Source organism: Panthera pardus, unplaced genomic scaffold (assembly GCF_024362965.1).
Source record: "Panthera pardus isolate Hobbes unplaced genomic scaffold, ASM2436296v1 HiC_scaffold_6, whole genome shotgun sequence".
NCBI lineage: Eukaryota > Metazoa > Chordata > Mammalia > Carnivora > Felidae > Panthera > Panthera pardus.
Genome location: NW_026526991.1, coordinates 16,144,716 through 16,164,390, shown reverse-complemented (window position 1 = coordinate 16,164,390; position 19,675 = coordinate 16,144,716). Strand labels below are relative to the sequence as shown.

Sequence of the window (19,675 nt, the reverse complement as noted above, 5' to 3'; positions counted from 1 at the left end):
CCCTCGGGAAGTGTCTAATGCCTCCCCCTGATGTGATGCTTTACAGTTTACAAAGCACTCACACACGAGTGGTCTCTCTTAGATCTCCTAATGCTGTTTTTCTTGGGATTAGATATTTTTATTCACCCCCGCCTCCCGTATTTCACTGGTTGTGCTGAGAGACGGGATGCCTTACCCAAGGTCTCCCAGTGCACGCATAAGGAGCCAGGACTCAAACCCAGGTATTTGCCTTATACCCCAGGGCGTATCCATGTGACATCACATCTCACAAACAGCAGTTCTGTAAAAGTCACAAAAAGTCAGCTCACCGAAAGATAAAGGCCATTTGATGGCTCCGAAAGATATTGCATGTTATACATGGGGAGGAGAGAGACGCTCCCTCCCCCACGGCAGCAGAAGGGGGAGCCTCGGAAACTTACAGGTATTCAGATGGATCGGGAACCTCACCAGATCTGCCTGTCCCTTCTTCCTCCAACGCAGGTGCCCGGCTCAGGATTCCTAGAATCTGAACACAGAGCCCAGACGGCCCAAATTAACACAGTGTGGACAAATGCTGGAAACACACGCGCGGGGACGAACCACACCTCTTTTCCCTTGAAGCACCATTTCTGGCGTCCCTATCTTGATTCCTGAAGTTTTCGGGGAGAAGCATCCAGGTGGCTTTATAAGAAAAAAACATCTTCCCACAGCACCACCAAGTGGCTGAGTCTCTGCCCATTAAAAACTCCATAAAACAGAAGCTCACTCCAATGAGCCAAGGCACAAAATATCCAACGACCAGGACTGGGAAAAAGAACTTGGCAAAACCGAGGTGGGGTGGAAAAATTCATTCAGGGGAGATCCAGGAGGCGTGGATGCCCTTAGGACAGGAAGAAGGCAAGTGGTCAAAGCTCTTTATCAAGAAGCAATTTGGCAGAAATTTATAGACTAGTACTGTGACAAGTGGCCAAACTTTCCCTTTTTATAGATGGGAAAACTGAGGCCCAGGGAAGTTCATGCTCTCGTAGGGTGGCATAAGGGTGATGATGTACTCTGTGCAAAGCTCATTATCTGTATGGTCTTAGTTAATCCACACAAGCCCAAGAGAGAGGCGTTACTGCTCCCCAATTTCACAGATAAAGATAGAATAGGACCAGCACACTATGGTCTTCGCCGGCTTTTTTGTGCCTTACACAAACTGAGAATGGTTTTTACATGTTTGAGCCATTGGAAAAATCAAATAAGAGCAATATTTTATGATCTCTGAAAATTAAGTGAAATTCAGATTTCACTGCCGTAAATAAAGAGCTATTGGAACACAGCCACACCCATTTATTTATGGCCATCGATGGCCTGCTTTTAAGCTATAAGAACAGAATTGGGTGTTTTGACACAGACCATACGACTGTCAAAGCCAAAAATATTTACTACCTGGCACTTTACAAAAAATTACGAGCTCCTGGGATAGAGACTCAAAGAATTTGAGGAACTCCGGGAGAAGCGATACAAGGAAAAAAAAATAGAATCTGACGTTACAGGGCCAGGTCTGTCACTGACAGTGTGATTTGCAAAATGGGAGTTAATAATAAAATTCCCTATGGGGTTTGTTGTGTGCATGAGTTAAAAAGCTAGATGCAAAAACTCTCTGCACTGCAAAATGCTCCACCTTCGTGTCCATTGTTGTTTTATGAGATTAAAGCCACCTTAGGACCCCAATCTTCCAACTCCTCATCCTGCGCACTTCCTGCTATATCACATAGTCTCTCTGGGCCTCAGCTTCCTCATCTATTAAATGGGCATAATGATACCTTTCATCACACGGACACAGTGAAAATGAAAAAAAATAAATAAAGAGCATGTTTGTGAAAGCCACTCTTAAAATATTTTGTGTATGGTTAGCCTCAGGGTCTCCATCTCCTGTTTCTAATGAAATGGAAGGCCATGAGTTTTCAGCATCCAGATTAGGGTCCTGGGAGCCAAAATGAAGAGCTGGGGAAAGGACAGGACAAGAAAATCCAGCCTGGCTTCAGCTTGGCCTCCTGCCCTTTCCGAAAGAGCAGCCCCTTCAGTGTTCTTTTGAAAGGGCAGCTGGTTGGATTCTCAGCACCTTCATTATGCCGGAAGGGCATTTAGGGAAACTAATGTGTCCTTGGGGTATTTCCATCCAGCAGTCCCCTCCAGCCTGACATTCTGCATCTCACCTCCGGCCCTGGGCCACCGGCAGGCTTGCTCTTGAGCTGTGGTACCAGCCACTCACAGCAGGCATAGCACAGGGGATGAGGCCCAGGGACCAGATCCTGACACGGACAGAGCGGACCAAGGCAGCCAGCTGGGTAGTTAAGGAAGGGAAACAAGAGTCTGCTGCTGAGGCAGGAGATGGCGACCAGCCCACCCAGCCCACACCTGGTCACAGCAAGATAGAGCAATTGTCCAGAGTTTGGGCCCCCAAGGCCTTTACCTAAAATGTTCCAGCAGCTCTCACCAAATTGCTTGGGTCATGGACCCACCTGCTGGCTCAGATCTCCATTTGACTATGTGACTCCTTAGCATCCAGTTGCATCTATCTAACACAGGTCCAGCCAGGGGCGCCTGGGTGGCTCCGTCAGTTAAGCACCCAACTCTTGAGTTTGGCTCAGATCATGACCTCACCGTTTGTGAGTTTGAGCCCCACGTTGGGCCCTGTGCTGACAGCTCGGAGCCTGGAGCCTGGAGCCTGCCTCGGATTCTGTGTCTCCCTCTCCCTCTGCCCTTCCCTGCTCACTCTCTCTCTCTCTCAAAAACACATAAGCATAAAAAAATAAACATTGAAAAAATAAAATAAAATAGGCCCAGCCACAGTTGAAAGGAATAAAATGCAGAGAAAGTCCAATGTAGGAGAGGCCATGTATATGGAGAAGGAAAGCTCTGGAGTCAGATCTGGGTCATACCTCAACTCCCTTTATTACTAGCTGTGTCACCTTGGGCAAACTGCTTAACTTCTCTGGGCCTCAGTTTCCTCTGTAGCTCCAAAATGGGACTAATACCTAACAAATGTAATTTGAAGATGATTATACTAAGGTATGCCTTATTGGGGAATATTGTTATTTTTTACTGTTTGACAGCAATTTCTCCTCAGGCATCTTGGTAGCCCTTTGTCCCTTAGATCAGGTCTACAAAGAACCATTTGCTAAATGAATGAATGAACCAAACAAGGAAAACATAGTATGCTTCATTCTGGCTTCCCGATAACATCCAAGAGAGTTAAAGCGATTGCATAATTGTGTCCAATTCACAGATGAGCAATGTGAGGCACCAGAGCCTAGATCATCCATAGAAATGTGTAATCCCAGCCAAGGTTTTCAATTTTGGCTTCTGTTTGGGCATCTGTTTCCTCATCAATTAAATAGGTATAATTGTCAAACCCATCTTACTGGATTGTCAAGGGCATCCACTGAGAGGAGGCGATGTAAAAACATCCTTTTTATGGTTATTAAGTGTAAAGGCTCACTCTCTGAGGAATGTATTTTAATAAGACACAGATTACCTGTTTGACTCTAGCCAGAAGGATGACATTCTAATTGTAGAATTAGATAAGCTTGAGAAGTGTCGATATAAGGGAAGGAGAACTGTCCATCAGTTTTGCAAGTAAATGGCATATGGAAATGATGGCCAGGATAAGGGTGACCTTGTCCTCTGAGGGTGTTTTCCTGGATTTGTGGAGTCCAACATTGACTGTGGCTCTGGCCTATTGAGTGAAACCTACAGATGGTATTTTATTACAGAGACAGTGGTGCCCACAAAATCTGCACATTTAACAGAAGTATCTGGCATAGTCCCCATTTAGAAGCACCCTGTCGGAGCCACAGGGGTCTAAGGCTACAGTGAGCTGTATTTCCTTCACTCTACTGGCCTTGTCATAAGTAGAAACCCATCAGAGTCCACTTTTTAGATCTCACACACACACACACACACACACACACACACACACACACGGACTATTTAACAATAAAAGATCTTCCAATATAAAATTATCTAAACTGCCTAGACTAAACCTATTAATGTACATGCATATATTCCTTCGGGATAAAAGGCTTGATCAGTGCCTTAACATCCAGGGAGGTACCTGTAGGAATAAACAGAAGTTCTCACGCACGTCTCAGCAGCTGTGTCCGCCATCACCGTGGGTTGGATCCAATACAAGTATTCTCATCAGAGCATGATCTAGGGCCTCTGGCCAAAGACCTTCAGAGTTACTTAGGGCAGTGGGGAAGGGGTGCAGAGGCCACGGGATGGCCCCTGCAGTGCCAACCAATGTCATCTAAGAAAGCTCAGTTCCTGGCAATGAGGAACTCCCTTTCCGATTGGTTTCCCTGGGGGTGTTGCTGTTCACACTCTCACTCTGATTGGCTATATGCAAAGAAGCAAACTCTAATTTGTTGATCCTAGACACATTGACTAGGGGCACTCCTGCTGGCTGTGCTTTCCCCATCCAACTCTCTGCCGCCTTGTATGGATGTATGAATTAATATGCTGATGCTAAAAAGATGCTGGTCCTTGCTGGGAGGAAGCAGCCCTCAGGTGCCTATGTTGGATCCAGAACTGGTACTTCCAGTTAAAAGTATATATGTGTATATACTCCACACACCTTGTAGTAGATGTTTAATAAGTATCCTATTTTCTGGTACGATTTGCTCCCCTCCTTCTCCCCCGGCCATGTGGCTGGTTACCCTCCTTTGTACTTCCTACCACCATTGCCTTTTCCATTTTGTGGAATTATCTGTTCATCGATTTGTTCTTCTCCCTGGGCTGTGAGATCTTCGATGGCAGGATCTGGGTCTCTTTTTCAATGTGTGTCACTTAATGCCATGATACAGTTGTGGTACTAAGTAAATGTCGAACAGAGCTGAGCTGACTCAGGAATATAACTATAGAGGAATGAGACGGACGTTTTAAAAATGCATAAATCCAAAATTAATGGTGTCCATGTCAGAGTGGTCACCAAAAGAGGGGGTACACTTGCTGTACTTGTTGGAGGAAGAGGCTTTTTAGCATGTGGCACGTGTTTTTGAACAGCCTTAGTGATGGTGTACCTTCCTCCGATGATGGGAGGGTTTCCATGAGAATGCGTTTAGTGACAAGGGAAAAAAAAAAATGACTTAAGCAATGCAGACATGTTATTATCTTGCATGATGAGAAGGCTGGAGGTAAATCGTTCCAGGGTTGGCTCAGCACTCCTACATGGTGATGTATGGAAGTATTAAGTCACCATATTGAACACCTGAAACTAATATAACTGTACGTTAACTAACTGGAATTAAAATAAAAATGTAAAAATTTAAAAAAAGAACACAGGCTTTTAATATTCTTTTTCTCTACCATTCTTAACTTATTGACTTTTTTAAATACTTAGGGTTATTATCTACCTCATGGTCATAAATGGCTGCCATGGTTCCAGACATCACATTCTCATACTACTGCTTGCAAAGAAATGAAGAAGTGGCAGGGTGAGAGGTCTGCCAGGGCAAAGGGGAAGTTCCCTTCATATGTCTTTCTCTCCCTTGATGAGAGATGAAAATACTTCCCAGCACACCCCATTGACCAAAATTGGTTCCATAGTTACACTTAGCTACAAAGCAGCCTAGGGAAGCAAATACTGGCATATTCAGTCTCTACAGCAAGAGGCAGAGGAGGAGAAAGGAGGTTGGGGAAGGCTGCTAGGGAGGCAATCAAGAAAAGTTCTCAGAGACTTGATTTCCATTAGATGTCAAAATTCAGTTAAAGCTCAACCCAGGGAATCGAATGGTTAACTTTAAGGAGGAACTGTAAATGCTAATAACTGTTGAACACTATAGACCAGCTTAGTAATAAGTACTCGGCATACATTGTCTAATTACTCTTCTGAACACCCTTGAGTGACCTTGAGCCCACCATTGTTAGCCCCATTGTATCTTTGATGAAACTGAGACCCAGAAAGTTTGAATTACTCACCCAAGTCACACAAATAATAAATGAGGAACTCCTGACTCAAAAGTAAAGCCTCTTCATCCCAACATTGGACTACAAATAACTCATAAGAAGGTTTCTCTATCATGGTTCATACCATTACATTATGCTTCACAGTTTATAAAGCTTTTCTACCAGGTCATTTGATCCCCAGAACAACTTGTCGAGGTAAGAAATATTATGCTGTAGGAGGATGTTTCGTTTTTCCACACCATTCTACTTCTCTTCATTTGTGGCAGTAGAACTTACGGTTTTTAACTGGGTACATGGCACCCCAGAATAAAGACTGTATTTCCCAGCCTTCTCTGCAGGTCAGTTGGCCACATGGGTTCTAGAAAATGGGATATGAGCAAAAGAGACATGGGCAGCTTTGAGGTCATGCTTTTAGAGAGGATGGAGTCTTACCCCTTCCACCATCTTGAAAGTGAATCAGACGATGAGCCATAATGAACCACATGGTGGGTGAAGCTACAGGTCGTAGCCACCAGATAAATGCACCCCAGCAGCTAGTATTTCAGCTGTGGTCTCTCTGCCCTGTACTGCTTATAACTGAACTGTTACACGGGAAATATTTATCTTGTTTCTATCTTATGTGAGCCACTGCATTTGAGGTCTCTGTTGAGCAAGTGAGTCTGTGTTCTGAGATACTCCCCTAGATGAATCTTGCCATTACTATCCTGCTTCGAGCAGGATACCTTGCCCATATGATTGTTCCTTAATGATGTTTATGCGCAATGACCCTGACTTCATGGAGACAGGAGTGGACAATAAACCCAAGGCAGGCCAATCAAAGTGTCTCTTCTAGTTATCTAAGTGAGTCTAGATCAGTCTTGGCTGACTACTCGAACAGAGAAGATGTAAACTCACGAGCTATGAGGTGTCCACCTTTGCACGTTTCATGAACCAAAGCACAGAAAGTCAGTCTACAAAGAATGAAGCCGATGGGCAGAGACAAGCTGTATGATCCCAGATGAATTTTACACTGCTGATCTCTTCCTAAGGCCCAGCTGTATCTCTTTCTTAAGTTCCGTAAAGCATCTCTGTAGCCTTACAGTAATTCCTCCTTTTGCTTCCATAGTTCCAATAAGTTTTCGTTACTTGCCCGCAGAACTCTACAGAATGCTGTGAGGCCAGTAACATTAAGCAGATGGCAGAACGGACTCACACTTACCTTCTCTAATTCCGGGTCCAGTGGTCTTCCCACAGCAAACCTGTTATTTTGCAGCTTGCCTCGGAAACCTGATCTCACCTCTCCCTTCTCCTTTTCAACGGGCACATCCAAGTAGGGACAGGGTTCAGGACCTAAATTCCAGTTTGGACCTGGCCCCACTAAGTTCTGCCTGCTATTTAAGGGAGGAGCTAGGTCTCAGCTTTCTCCCTGCTTTCCTGCTTATTCAGCTGGATGTGTTAAAAGTTCAAATTTTATTCACATCACTGTCCTAAATAGCCCTTCAATAATTCCCATTTCCTTCAGTCTAACTGCAAAGACCTTGACCGCTGACACCTATCCTCCCCAGACTGTCCCTTGCCTGCTCTCCGGCCTTGAACCCCATCGTGTTGCTCTAGTCTCCCTGAACTGCTTGCGGCTTCCTGTCCTTGCTCATGCTCTTCCTCCCACTTAGTGGTCACTGACCATCAGCCAATTACACACTTTTAGTTGTCAGCTTTTCCTGCGGTAACAAACAACAAGAAATGTCTGTTTCTTGTGTCTGTGCTTCCCTCTCTTCTGTGGCTCTGCTGGGCACAGCTGGGCTCAGCCCCCCAAGGCCGCAGACCAGGTTCAAGTCTGCTGCACCCGTCTTTTCATCGCAGGATCCAGGCTGAAAGACAAGTACGAGGGGTATGTATTTGATCCCATGACAGAGGCAGATGCCCAGGAGGCCAAGCCAAACAGAAGCACATTTCAAGGCTTGGGCCAGAGGTGACAGACATCGCTCTGCTCCATTGTGTCGGCCAGTGCAAGTCTCGCTGGGGAGCAAACGTCCATGAGGCAGGGGTGTGTACATTTCCCGTGGAGAAGTGAGGGACAGTGAATATCCACTAGATAAGGACACAGTCTACTGCGCCGCCTCTCATGTCTACATGTGATCAAGAGAGCTTTCTTTCCTTCCTCTGTTGGGAAAGAAGAGTATTGAAAATTCACTTCCTCCCTCCATAATCCCTCGCTGTCTGAATGGGGAGGCGGGAAGAGGGGGACCGTCCCGTGTGGGGTCTCTCCCAGGGAACCTGTCTGCCTGCATACTACCCAAGTCAATTTTCTCCTCTCCTCCTGCCCTGTGATAAACTCACCAGGGCAGGACTTAGCCCCTGAAAGGGGGTGAGTAAGCCAATCTATTAGAGGGGCAAAAGGAGCAGGAACACCACACCAGCCTCAAGCCCAAGCTGAGGTCTCTAGTTCTAGCTCAGTATGAAACTGATCACGCCTCTATCTGACTGCCGTGTTCATTTCTCAGTGCACAACATGAAGGGGAGAAGTGAGTAAGGTCTCACCAAGCCCCCAACCCCAAGAGTGCTGTGACTTCTCCCAGGCCCCCATCTGACTAACATCTACTAATTATGAAAAATAATAATCCTAGTTTACACTCATATAACGCTTATTATGTGCTGGTCACTGTGAGAAGAGCTTTTCAAACATGAGTTCATTTAAAACTCATGCAAACGCTATGAGGTAGGCACTACTTTTAACATCCGCATGTTAAACATGAGGGAACTGAGACTCAGAGATGTCAAACGACTTACCCAAGGTCACACAGCTATATCAGCACTGGATTTCAACTTGGAGAAAATGGCTGGAAACCATGATCTTAACCACTCCACTTTACTGCCTCTAGCTTTTCTACATCCCACCCTGCTTCCAGGCTGGCTGAGGGAAGCCCTCATCTTACTGCAATATGGATATGTTTGCAATATCCCCCACAAACTACCATCACCACACTGACTACACTGTGTTAGAATGACCCATTTATGAGTCTGTCTACCCTCCTGGCTCTAAGTTCTTGAGGACAAGAATGATATCTTATTTTTACCATGATATTCTCTGCCTAACAAGATGCTTTTATGTATTTATCCAACATTTCCTGAGCATGATTAATGGCAAGCGCTATGCTGAGTGCTATCTCATTATTCCTCCCAGTCACATGATATCCCAGATGATAGCAAACTTGTACAGTTAGAAAGGTAGATTATTGGGGGGGGGGGGGGGAAGGCCTGCAATCATGCAATCATATTTTCCTCCTTGAATCTGTGCCGACTTTAAGATTTTCTTTGGCCAATAAACCGCAGTGGAAGTGATGTCCAGATAGTTCTAAGCTTGGACCTCAAGGGGCCTTGTCCGCTTTCATTCTCTTGAGGCCTTGGGCCACAGGAACAAGCCCGGACCAGCCTGTTGGAGGATGGGAGGCCACATGGAGCAGACATGAGCCAACCCAGTTGGTGCCATTTTAGACCAGTCAGCACCAGGCCATCTTGGAGCCGACCACTGATGCATGAGCCAGCAGCTGTAAGCCCTACCCACTTCTGCCCCTTCCGTTCTTCTCTCCCGCCAAATATAGTCACGTGGTCTGCAAGATGAGAAAGGGCCACAATGGTTCCAAACGCTCTGTGCAGAGAAACCAAACAGGCAAACAGGTCTTCCATTCCCGCCTCCAAGGATTTTAACGCACTAGCTCTCAAACCCTACGATAAATCCTGCTCTACCAAGAAGTGATTATTGTGTATCCCAGAATTAGAGCATCTCAAAGGAATGTTCAATGAATAAAATAAAGTGCCAGGAAAGCCTCTTATGTAATTCAAAGGGAATGAGGCCAGTCCCTCTGAAAGTGACTTGGATCTTGGAGAGGACACTTGTTTTTCTGGTTAGTGATGAAGGACTCAGCATTTGTAGAAAGGGATGAGAATTTTGCTGTTTTCTTGCAAAGTCTTGGCTCCTCTGCCCCGAAAGGTTTTGAATTTTCACCTAGTGGGCTCTATCTCAATAAACTCAGATAGCTCTGCCTCCTCTGGGAGGGAGGGGCTGTCTTTTTTATTAGCTTCTTAATTGCTCTGCTGTTTTTGTGTAACCTGCCAGCTGCCTGAAGACGCATGTCTAGGAGTGTAAGTAGCAGGGCAGAGACAAGCCTTTCCTAGGAATAGCCTTTGTTGTTCATTCATTGAAAAAAATTCTAGTATGCTGGCACTTTGGTAGGCTCTGGAAATAGAACAGTGCAAAGACAGAGGACCTGCCTTCCAGAAAGAAGGAGATGGAGAAGGAAGACAGACAAGAAGATTTTTTTTTTTTTTTTTTTTTAGTTTATTTATTTTTTGAGGGGGGGGGGGCGGTGGGGCAGAGAGAGAATGGGAGAGAGAGAATCCCAAGCAGGCTCCACACTGTAAGTGCAGAGTCCAATGCGGGGCTCAAACTCATGAACCGTGAGATCATGACCCCAGCCAAAATCAAGAGTCAGATGCTTAACCGACTGAGCCACGCAGGCGCCCCCGGGGGGAGAGAAGATCTTATAACTGCCATGGCTTTTATTTCTTCGCTTAGCGGTTTTGGTTTGTTTTGTTGGAAGCTTTCACGTATGGAGAGCCCCGCATTGCGCTGACTAGGGAAGACAAGAGTGTTTACAAAATAAAAAAGGATATACTTTCGGAAAGATAATAGTGATTGCCGTTAATAATCATTATAATTTCCTCAGTTTGGTTTTGTACACTTTTTGTAACAAAATATACATAACATAAAATTTACCATTCTAATCACTGTTTTTAAGTTTATTTATTTGAGAGAGACAGAGAGAGCACGAGTAGGGGAGGGGCAGAGAGAGAGGGAGAGAGCGAGAATACCATGCAGGCCCTATCGTCCGCGTGCAGAGTCCAACGTGGGGGCTCGAACTCACAAAACCGTGAGATCATGATCTAAACCGTGTTCCCCTCAAACGCGGATTCCCTGTTCCTGTGTCCTCCCTCAGCCCCTGGCAACCCTCATTCTACTTTCTGTCGGTCGGAATTTGACCCCTCTAGCTACCTCACAGAAGGGGAGCCAACCGATATGTGTCCCTTTGTGACGGGCTTATTTCACTTAGCGTAACGTCTTCAAGGCTCAGCCACGTTGTTGCTCTTGCAGAGTTTCCCTCCTTTTCAAGGCTGAATAAGACTCCAGCGTATGTGTCTACCACATGGGGTTCATCCGTGTGTCCATCAGGGGACATCTGCTTGCTTTCACTTTGGGCTACTGCAGGTAACGCTACTCTGCGTCTGAGCGTGCGCATACCTCCTTGTGGCTCTGCTTTCATTTCTCTGGGGCACGTACCAGAAATGGGATGGCCGGATCACATGGAATCTCCATGTTTAACTTTTTGAGGAACCGCGTGAGTGCACGGCTCCACATTCCCATCAGCAGTGCATAAGGGTTCCGTTTTCTCCATGTCTTCACCAACACTTAGTTTTTAGGTATTTTTTAAATAAGTCATCCCACTACTGGGGAGGAGGTGATAGCTCACTGTGGTTTTGATGTGCATTTTCCTCACGATCAGTGATGTTGAGCGTCTTCTCATGTGCTCATCGGCCATTTGTATATCTTCTTTGGAGAAATGTCTACCCGGGGCCCCTGGCTTTGTCTTTCGTGACCATGTGCTGCTCTCGTGACCGTATGTTTTGTGCCAGGCACCGTCGCAAGCTCCACAGGTGCGTTATTGTGTGTAACCTCACTACAAGCGAATTTGGGAATATCGTTCCCATTTTCCAGGTGAGAAAGCAGGCTCTCTGCAAGACCCATGACCTACAAAGTGGCAGGGAGGAATGTGAGAGGGGGCCTGGCTGACCTCACTGAGCCGCCCTGCATTTCTGGCAGCGGAGGCCTATGGGAAGGCAAGGAGCAGTGCCCATCTGGCCCTGGGAGGGCTGTGTGTCTCACACATTCCCTGTGCTCCTCTGTCACACTCCCCCCTTCCTCTTACTTCCTTCCTTTCCCCGGTCTCTCCTTTCTGATCCTGAGCCACTAAATGTCTCCTGCCTGCCAGCCAAGATCTGATAAATTCTTAGCACCTCAGTGAGAACGGCTCCCTTCCCAGGAGGATTTTCATTTTCAAAGGCATAAACTAGAAGAAAAGTGCCCAGAAAGACCCTTTGGAGAGTCACCCCTGGAGATATGACTGGGAAAGTGCAATCTAACCTGGGGTGAGCCAACCAGAGAAATGGGGGAGGGGGGGGGCAAGCTGACAGCAGCCCCCACCCCATAACCCGGTGACTGGCTCTTTTTATTTTTTTTCCACAAAGTGATATGACCCAACTACTCCTTTGTTCTTAATACAATTCTACAAACTGAGCATCTACTATGTGCCAGGCACTGTTCCAAACATCTTACACAGATTCACTCACCTAAGCCTCCCAACCACCACTGGGCCCATTGAGACATGGAGAAACTGAGCCTCCGAGAAGTCAGATCACCAACTCAGACAGACTCCCACCACTGTGAAGTGGTCCAGACACGATCCCGGCTCATCGGCACTGGATCCAAAGCCTGCACTTAGCTGCTGCCTCACACTGCCTACAGTATTCTCCTACAGGAATTTAGAGAGAGATATACATGCTAGATACATGGATGGATGGATGGATGGATGGATGGATGGATGGATTGGTGGACGGACAGATAAGGAGTTGGGTGAAAGCAAAGGAGAGGCTTTTGCTCCATCCCTGACTTTTACTTACTTGTAAAGTAGCTGACCATCAACATCAGCCTCCTCCAGCTCTCACCCACCCCTCCCCTGGCATGGAAGTCTCCGTTGTCTGTTCCTTCGCACCTCTCACCACCACCAATCCATTGTGCGCTTTCTCTGGGAAAGAGCCCCAGTGGTGCTGCCCCCTGTGGCCTACACCACAGGGCAGCCTTGACCTCTGGCTTTCAGAGGACACAGCCAATGGAAGGACCAGCAAGGGCCAAAGGGTGCCCGATTGCTGGCAGTTTCCACATCCTCCTGTGGCCATGCACCCTGCTCTGTAGCCCGCTTCAAGGCTACAGCCTCTCCAAATGGAATCCCTCTGCCTTCCTGGCATCCTTAGGGCATGCACGTCCTTCAGCCGTTGCTGGCCTCGAAGCGCCACACCACTGCGTATTTGTTCCTTCACTCTACCCACGCCTCTGTGATGTTCCCTCCTCTTCATTTAGATCTTCCCTGCCAGCTCTGCAGACTCTCTCAAAATGTTCAGAGAGCGGATGGGGAAGGGGGCTGTGTCTGCTGGATCCTATAAACACATGGACAAACACATGCATATACAGACACATACACACACACGTATGCACACACAGTGCACATGCACGCGGACATGTGCACATGTGTATACATATGTACACACGTGTACATGTGTGCACATACACACATGTGTGCAAACCCATGTACTCGCATGTGCACGTGCACACACATATATGTGCACATGCACGCATGCACACACACCCTCAAATACCAGGAGAACACAGCCCAGATGCTCACAGTGGTTTTCTCTGGGCAACAGGATTATAAGTGATTGTTTTTGTTTTTTATTAATGCGTTTCTGGATTTTCTATGATATTCATGACTCTAAAATTTTGTGTGTTCTCTCTGTTTTCAAAGAAATGCTGATCCATGGGTGAGAAGGCAGAGCCAATGGTGGGGGAGGCAGCTGCAAATATATTGAGGGGGCAGAGTTCTTGTTTCCCCTGCAAATATACTGGTGGGAGAGGACTCCCCTGCCTTTGCAAAGACCCCCACCTTCTTCGCAAGCCCTCCTACGGCCCACCTCTGCTCTGAGCCCACCTCTGCTTTCTCACCAAGGCTACCTTGAGGCCTTGAGATTAGGAAAGGCTCTTAAGAGCCCTTCCATGCCTCTGAAATGACCAGAAGTGTCAGCTAGTCCTCTGCCTGGACCCCTGTCCCCCAGTAGCCTCCCCACTCAGGTGTTGAAGCCTCCCCAGCCCCCTGCTTTCCATCTGTGGGAGGAGACCCTGGACTTTCCAGGCAGTGAGAAAAATGTGTGTCCCACAAACCAGGTCCTGACTTCCTTATTCTCCCCGTTGCCCCACCCCCACCCCTACAAGAGCTCCATTCAATCGTCTCTCAGGACCTGCCCTGAGATCTGAGACACTCTCAGGCAACAATAGCAGGTCAGATGGAAAAGTATTTATTAACGTTTCAAATAGAGGAGTTCTAGAAAGGCAACCCTAAAGAAGGCCTTTCATGGCAGCATTTCAGGCAGTGGTCAGGGCAGTCTGTTGAGAAACGGAGGGTGTCACGCTTCCCTTGCTGCCCTCCGCCAGAACAGAACCAACTTTCTATTGCATTTCAAAGCAGGGCCAACCCAGGTCAGCCAGGTCACTGCCCATGGCTACCTCCGAGGAGAAGCTAATCTAACAAGGATCTAGCAGCACCAGAGGGAGGAACCGGTTATTGAGATGTAAAATTGGGTTAAAGTAAATGAGTCCAGCCCTCTGCTCTACTCCCCAGCCCTGAGGAACCTCTGAGGTAGCTGCAGTGGACAGACCCTGTGGGTGGTAAACAGACCCAAGCCCAGAAGTTTAAAACTCCTATGTTCTGCGCCTAGCCGGCTCCTAATCTGCTGTGTGATGTTAGGCAAAATTCTAAACCTCTCTGAGCCTTGTGACACGGCTGGTAACGTGAAGAGCTTCGGACTGGGTGGATCTAAAGCCTCCTCCAGCTCCAATATGCTGTGATGTCCCCTGCCCTTCCCTCTTCCACCCCCTTCCTCACTCCCTTTCCCTCACACACAGACACACACACCCCAGTCCCAAAGATCGAATCCAAGAGAAAGGCAGAGTTTGGGTCAACTCAGTCCAGAGACTTCTGGGAACTGCAATGAACCTACAGCTTGTATTTGGCCAACTGTCTTAGGGACTGAAAGAGCTTCTCTTCCCAGGTCAACCAAAGGTCCAGGCCTAGATAAAAGGACTGCCCCACGCTCAGCGAGCTGAGTTGCTCAGCCCGCATCCAGGATGAACCAAGGCTCCTCGCTGACGCTCCAGTTTCAAAACAAAGCTTTGAAAGAGAACTGCATTCAGCGGAAAATCCCCCAGTAACAAGGCCCCTGGGAGCATTCAGGGAACACCATCTGTCAAGCATCACTCCCACAACCTGTGACCAGAACAGCCTTTCAGTGTCAATACCAATCGCGATCATCACATCCTGTGTCTTTAGACAGTGGTCCTGGACCCTGTAAAGCCCTTCATCCGGGCTCAGTTTGGCCCCGTACGACTCTCTGAAGTAGGTGAAGCAAGGGACTTTCAAGTAACTTAGTCCTGTGTTAGAGATGGGGACTCTGAAGCCCAAAAACGTAACAGAGGTGGAAAGAGGGATACTCAGAGCTTTAACAAAGTCTCCTGAGCAAAGTTCGATGAGCTCCCCCATGCCAGTGCATCCCACGTGCCCCCGGCAGACGGCTGTCCAGCTGGCTGCACCACAATGATGCTAGAGGTCTTGGAGGTTACCCCAAACCTGTATTTTTCATTTTCCCTAGTGATGCACAGATTTGGGGACCACTGCCCACCATGCCATCTGCACAGAATCTGGGAATCCTGGAAACTGCAGGCTTAGAAGGACCATCAGAGCTCCAGGAGGACACTCACCTGCCCAGTGCAGTTGTCTCTCCGCAGCGTCCACAACCGCTGAGGATACGGATGGTAACGCGGTGACAGAGACCACCAGTAGTCACAGCTTGAATGAAGGAGCAGCATTGTTCTCACATAACACTCCAGGGCTGATAGGGCAGCTCCTTAGGCTTGGGGACACAGGACTCTTCTGCTTGAATTTGTAGGGTCTACTGACGTTTGGGCACGGCAGGAAGCAGACTCCAAGCTGGAGGTCAGCGTGCAGGATCCACACCTGTGGAAAGGGGTACCGGCTGGATTGAGCAGAGGGAGGAGTCGGGCTGTGATACGGGCACGGCCAAGGCTTCAGCCGACCCCTTGGAGACCACTGAGGCTGTGATATCCTTTCAGGTTTTTCATACTGAGACGAGGGAGCCAAGCCTTTATACACACACACAAGGACTAGTCGTTGGATACTGGCTGCCCGTGGGAGGGTGTATGACCTTGGTCCAGAAGACTCTCTTCAGCTGAGGGCGATTCTCAGCATTGGCTGATAGCTGAGGGTGGGCAGCTGTGGCAATGAGCCCTTCGCTCCTGAAAGGTAATCTGAGCAGCACATCACAGCACCCACTATGAGACTGTTACATGTTGAATTGTGCTCCACCCCCCCCCCAAAAAAAATCCGTATGTTGAAGTTCTAACCCCCAGTACCTCAGAATGTAAACTGATTTGGAAATAGAGTTGTTGCAGATGTAATTAGTTAAGTTTAAATGAGGTAATACTGGAGTAGGGTGGATCCCCCCCAATCCAACATGGCAGCTGTCTTTACAAAAAGGGGAAGTTTAGGGGCGCCTGGGTGGCGCAGTCGGTTAAGCGTCCGACTTCAGCCAGGTCACGATCTCGCGGTCCGTGAGTTCGAGCCCCGCGTCAGGCTCTGGGCTGATGGCTCGGAGCCTGGAGCCTGCTTCCGATTCTGTGTCTCCCTCTCTCTCTGCCCCTCCCCCGTTCATGCTCTGTCTCTCTCTGTCCCAAAAATAAATAAAAATAAAAAAAAAAAAAATTAAAAAAAACGTTGTAAACTGATTTGGAAATAGAGTTGTTGCAGATGTAATTAGTTAAGTTTAAATGAGGTAATACTGGAGTAGGGTGGATCCCCCCCAATCCAACATGGCAGCTGTCTTTACAAAAAGGGGAAGTTTAGGGGTGCCTGGATGGCTCAGTTGGTTAAGCGTCTGACTCGGTTGTGGTTCAGGTCATGATCTCACGGTTTCATGGGTTCAAGTCCCGCGTCAGGCTGTGCACTGACAGTGAGGAGCCTGCTTGGGATTCTCTCTCCCTCCCTCTCTGTCCCTCTCCAGCTCACGCTCTTTCTCAAAATAAATAAATAAACTTAAAAAAAATTCAAAAAGGGGAAATTTAGACACAGGAAATGCACACAGGGAGTACTCAGTGAAGAACAAAGATTGGGGTGATCCTTCCACAAGCCAAGGAATGACAAAGATTGCCAGCAAACCACCAGCAGCCAGGGGAGAGACATAGAACAGCTTCTGCCTCACAGTCTCAGAAGAGACTAACTGCCAATACCCTGACGTTGGGTCTTTGGCCTCCAGAACTGTGAGACAATAAATCCTGTTGTTCAAGCCACTAAGTCTGCAGTATTTTGTCATGGAAGCCCTCAGGAAACTAATATGAAGATGTTGCTTTCATCCATATGGTCTGCACTCCAGCCCAAGGAGAAAGAAAAGGGAGAAGGCAGACAGACCTCCTCCCTCACCTCTAGTCATATCCCATTGGTCACAACTTGATCACATGGCCACATTAGCTGCAAGGAAGGCTGGGAAATGGAGTCTTCATGCTGGACAGCCACGTGCCCGGCTAAAAATTCTGCTACTAAAGAGGAATAAGACTGTGAGTAAAATGAAGTGAATCCCTTCAAGGAGGTCAAGTAAACTTGGTCAGGGGGGAAGGGGGCAGACATAACAACAAACACTCCACCCAGAAACTTGCTAGGAGGTCTCCAAGAAAGGAAAGCATATGGGATTTTGAGAGTAGAAAATAAATCCAGTCTGATCCTGCCTGAGAGCTGGGGAAGCTTCCAGGAAGAGGTGACACAGGAGCTGGTCCTGGAAGGGCAGAGAAGACATTCCCAAAGTTTGTTCTATGGGTAGTGTACGAGGAGCTCTACACCCATTCTCTCATTTCCTCTTCAGAACAACCCTGCAAAGCAGCCACTCCTATCTCGATTTCGCAGAGGAGGAATTTGAGCTAAGTAGAGAGATTAAGTAACCTCGACAGGTTTCTTGTCAAAGGTCCCATGACTAGTAAGGGGCAGAGCAAAGGTACAAACTAGGTCTTCTAATTCCAAACAAAGGTCCTATTTGTAACCCAGATATCATTTTGGACCCCCCAACCCCTGAGATCTACACAGGACGCTGTTAGGAGACAGAGTCACAGTTAAGAACAATTCTATCCAACGTGTGGGCACATTCTCAGGGACTCATTCATCCATGGTCTCCTATCTCTGCCTCCAGAGTTCTGGGCCTTCATAAGCTGTCTGGCCCTTCCTGGTATCAAACTGGATTTAAGCCCTTCACCAGTTTTCTAAATAAGTAAGTAGAATGTTTAACTAGGAGAGGTAGGGGGAAGGGTCACAGCTCTCCTGCATGACCATTTCCTGACCCCAAACCACAGCCCCCATGGCTCTCCCCAATAGCCTCCACACCCAGCTCTCTTTCAAGCTCCACCACTCTCTTTGATGCCCTGGTGATCCAGGAAACCTTTGTTCAAATCCCCCATTGATAGACTGGGCTCATAATTTACTTACTGATGCTCATCTCTGCAGCTGCCTTTCTGTGCTCTGGTCTGTACACCTGGGGCTACGTATATGCGAACTACATTTCCCAGGCTCCCTTGCCTACTGGCTTCCTGGTTCTTTCCACCAATGGAAAATGTTGTTGGTTGGAGATGAGCAGGCGGGTGGGAGGAAGTGAGAAGTTTCCTCCTCTGGCATTCTGACTGGTGGGATGGCTGGGGCTCACTACAGTGAGAGCAGCTGGGTGACTCTGGACACCAGCCACCCTGACAGAAGCAGCTTCGTTTCAGCAGCCAAGGCTGAGAAGGCACCTCTTCAACTGACCTAGACCTCACTGCAACGGCACCCCCAGCAGGGCAGCAGCTCCTGTCGGGCACACCAGTAGCTGTGGTGCCCGAGCATCTTCCCTATTGTTCTTCCTGCCCTCCTCCTCCTTCTCCTTTTTGTTTTTCCAGCCCTTTTAACATCTTTATAACAAAACCCTGAGTTAAATTCCCTCTGTTAGAAATACCTAGTGTGAGGGGCACCTGGGTGACTCAATTGGTTGAGCCTCCAACTTTGGCTCAGGTCATGATCTCATGGTTCGTGAGTTCGAGCCCCACATCAAGCTTTGTGCTGACAGTTCAGAGCCTGGAAGCTGCTTCAGATTCTGTGTCTCCCTCTCTCTCTGCCCCCTCCCCTGCTCATGTGCTCTCTCTCTCTCTCTCTCTCTCTCAAAAATAAACATTTTTTTAAAAAAGAAAGAAAAAGAAATACCTAGTGTGTTTTTTATTTCCTGACTGAGCATCTTCAACCTCAATGAACATTTTAAGATTTTTTCACCTCTACTTTTCAGGAAAAAGATGAAAATATATTTGACTATCTCTCTATGCCTCTAGTGAGTCACACTGATATCTGTGCACATGTTTTTCAGGAATATGTATTTTGTGTTGTTAACACAAATGGAACATAGAATACTTGGAATATTACTATAAATAATAGTCATTCAATTACTGGGCCATCCTTGTTGTTTAACATTAATTTTCAATTGCTAAGAGAGACCTGTTAAAGCCACCTCAACTGAACTTTTGGAGTTTTGAGCTACTGTTATCCCTCTAATAGTAGTTTCCCCAGGGCACTTCATAAAAATGCCACCTCCCCAGGGGCGCCTGGGTGGCTCAGTCAGGTGAGCATCCTTGGTTTTGCCTCATGTCATGATCTCAGGGTCGTGGGATTGAGCTCCATGTCAGGCTCCACATTGAGCATGGAGCCTACTTGGGATTATCTCTCTCCCTCTCTCTCTCTCTGCCCCCACTTCTAAAATAAAATATAAATCAATTAATTAAATAAATAAATAAACATACTTTAAAAAA

General features: G+C 47.3%; 1 long non-coding RNA gene across 2 annotated transcripts; it reads left to right on the top strand.

Annotated features, from left to right (window-relative positions):
• The first annotated feature begins 11,043 nt into the window (after window positions 1–11,043).
• LOC109265453 (uncharacterized) lies at window positions 11,044–16,251 on the top strand. Of its 2 annotated transcripts, none has more exons than XR_002079194.2 (2): window positions 11,044–11,176; window positions 15,442–16,251. It is a non-coding gene; the product is annotated as an uncharacterized LOC109265453 (long non-coding RNA). The 2 variants fall into 2 exon arrangements; XR_002079195.2 differs by lacking the exon at window positions 11,044–11,176 and adding an exon at window positions 14,724–15,188.
• The last annotated feature ends 3,424 nt before the right edge of the window (window positions 16,252–19,675 follow it).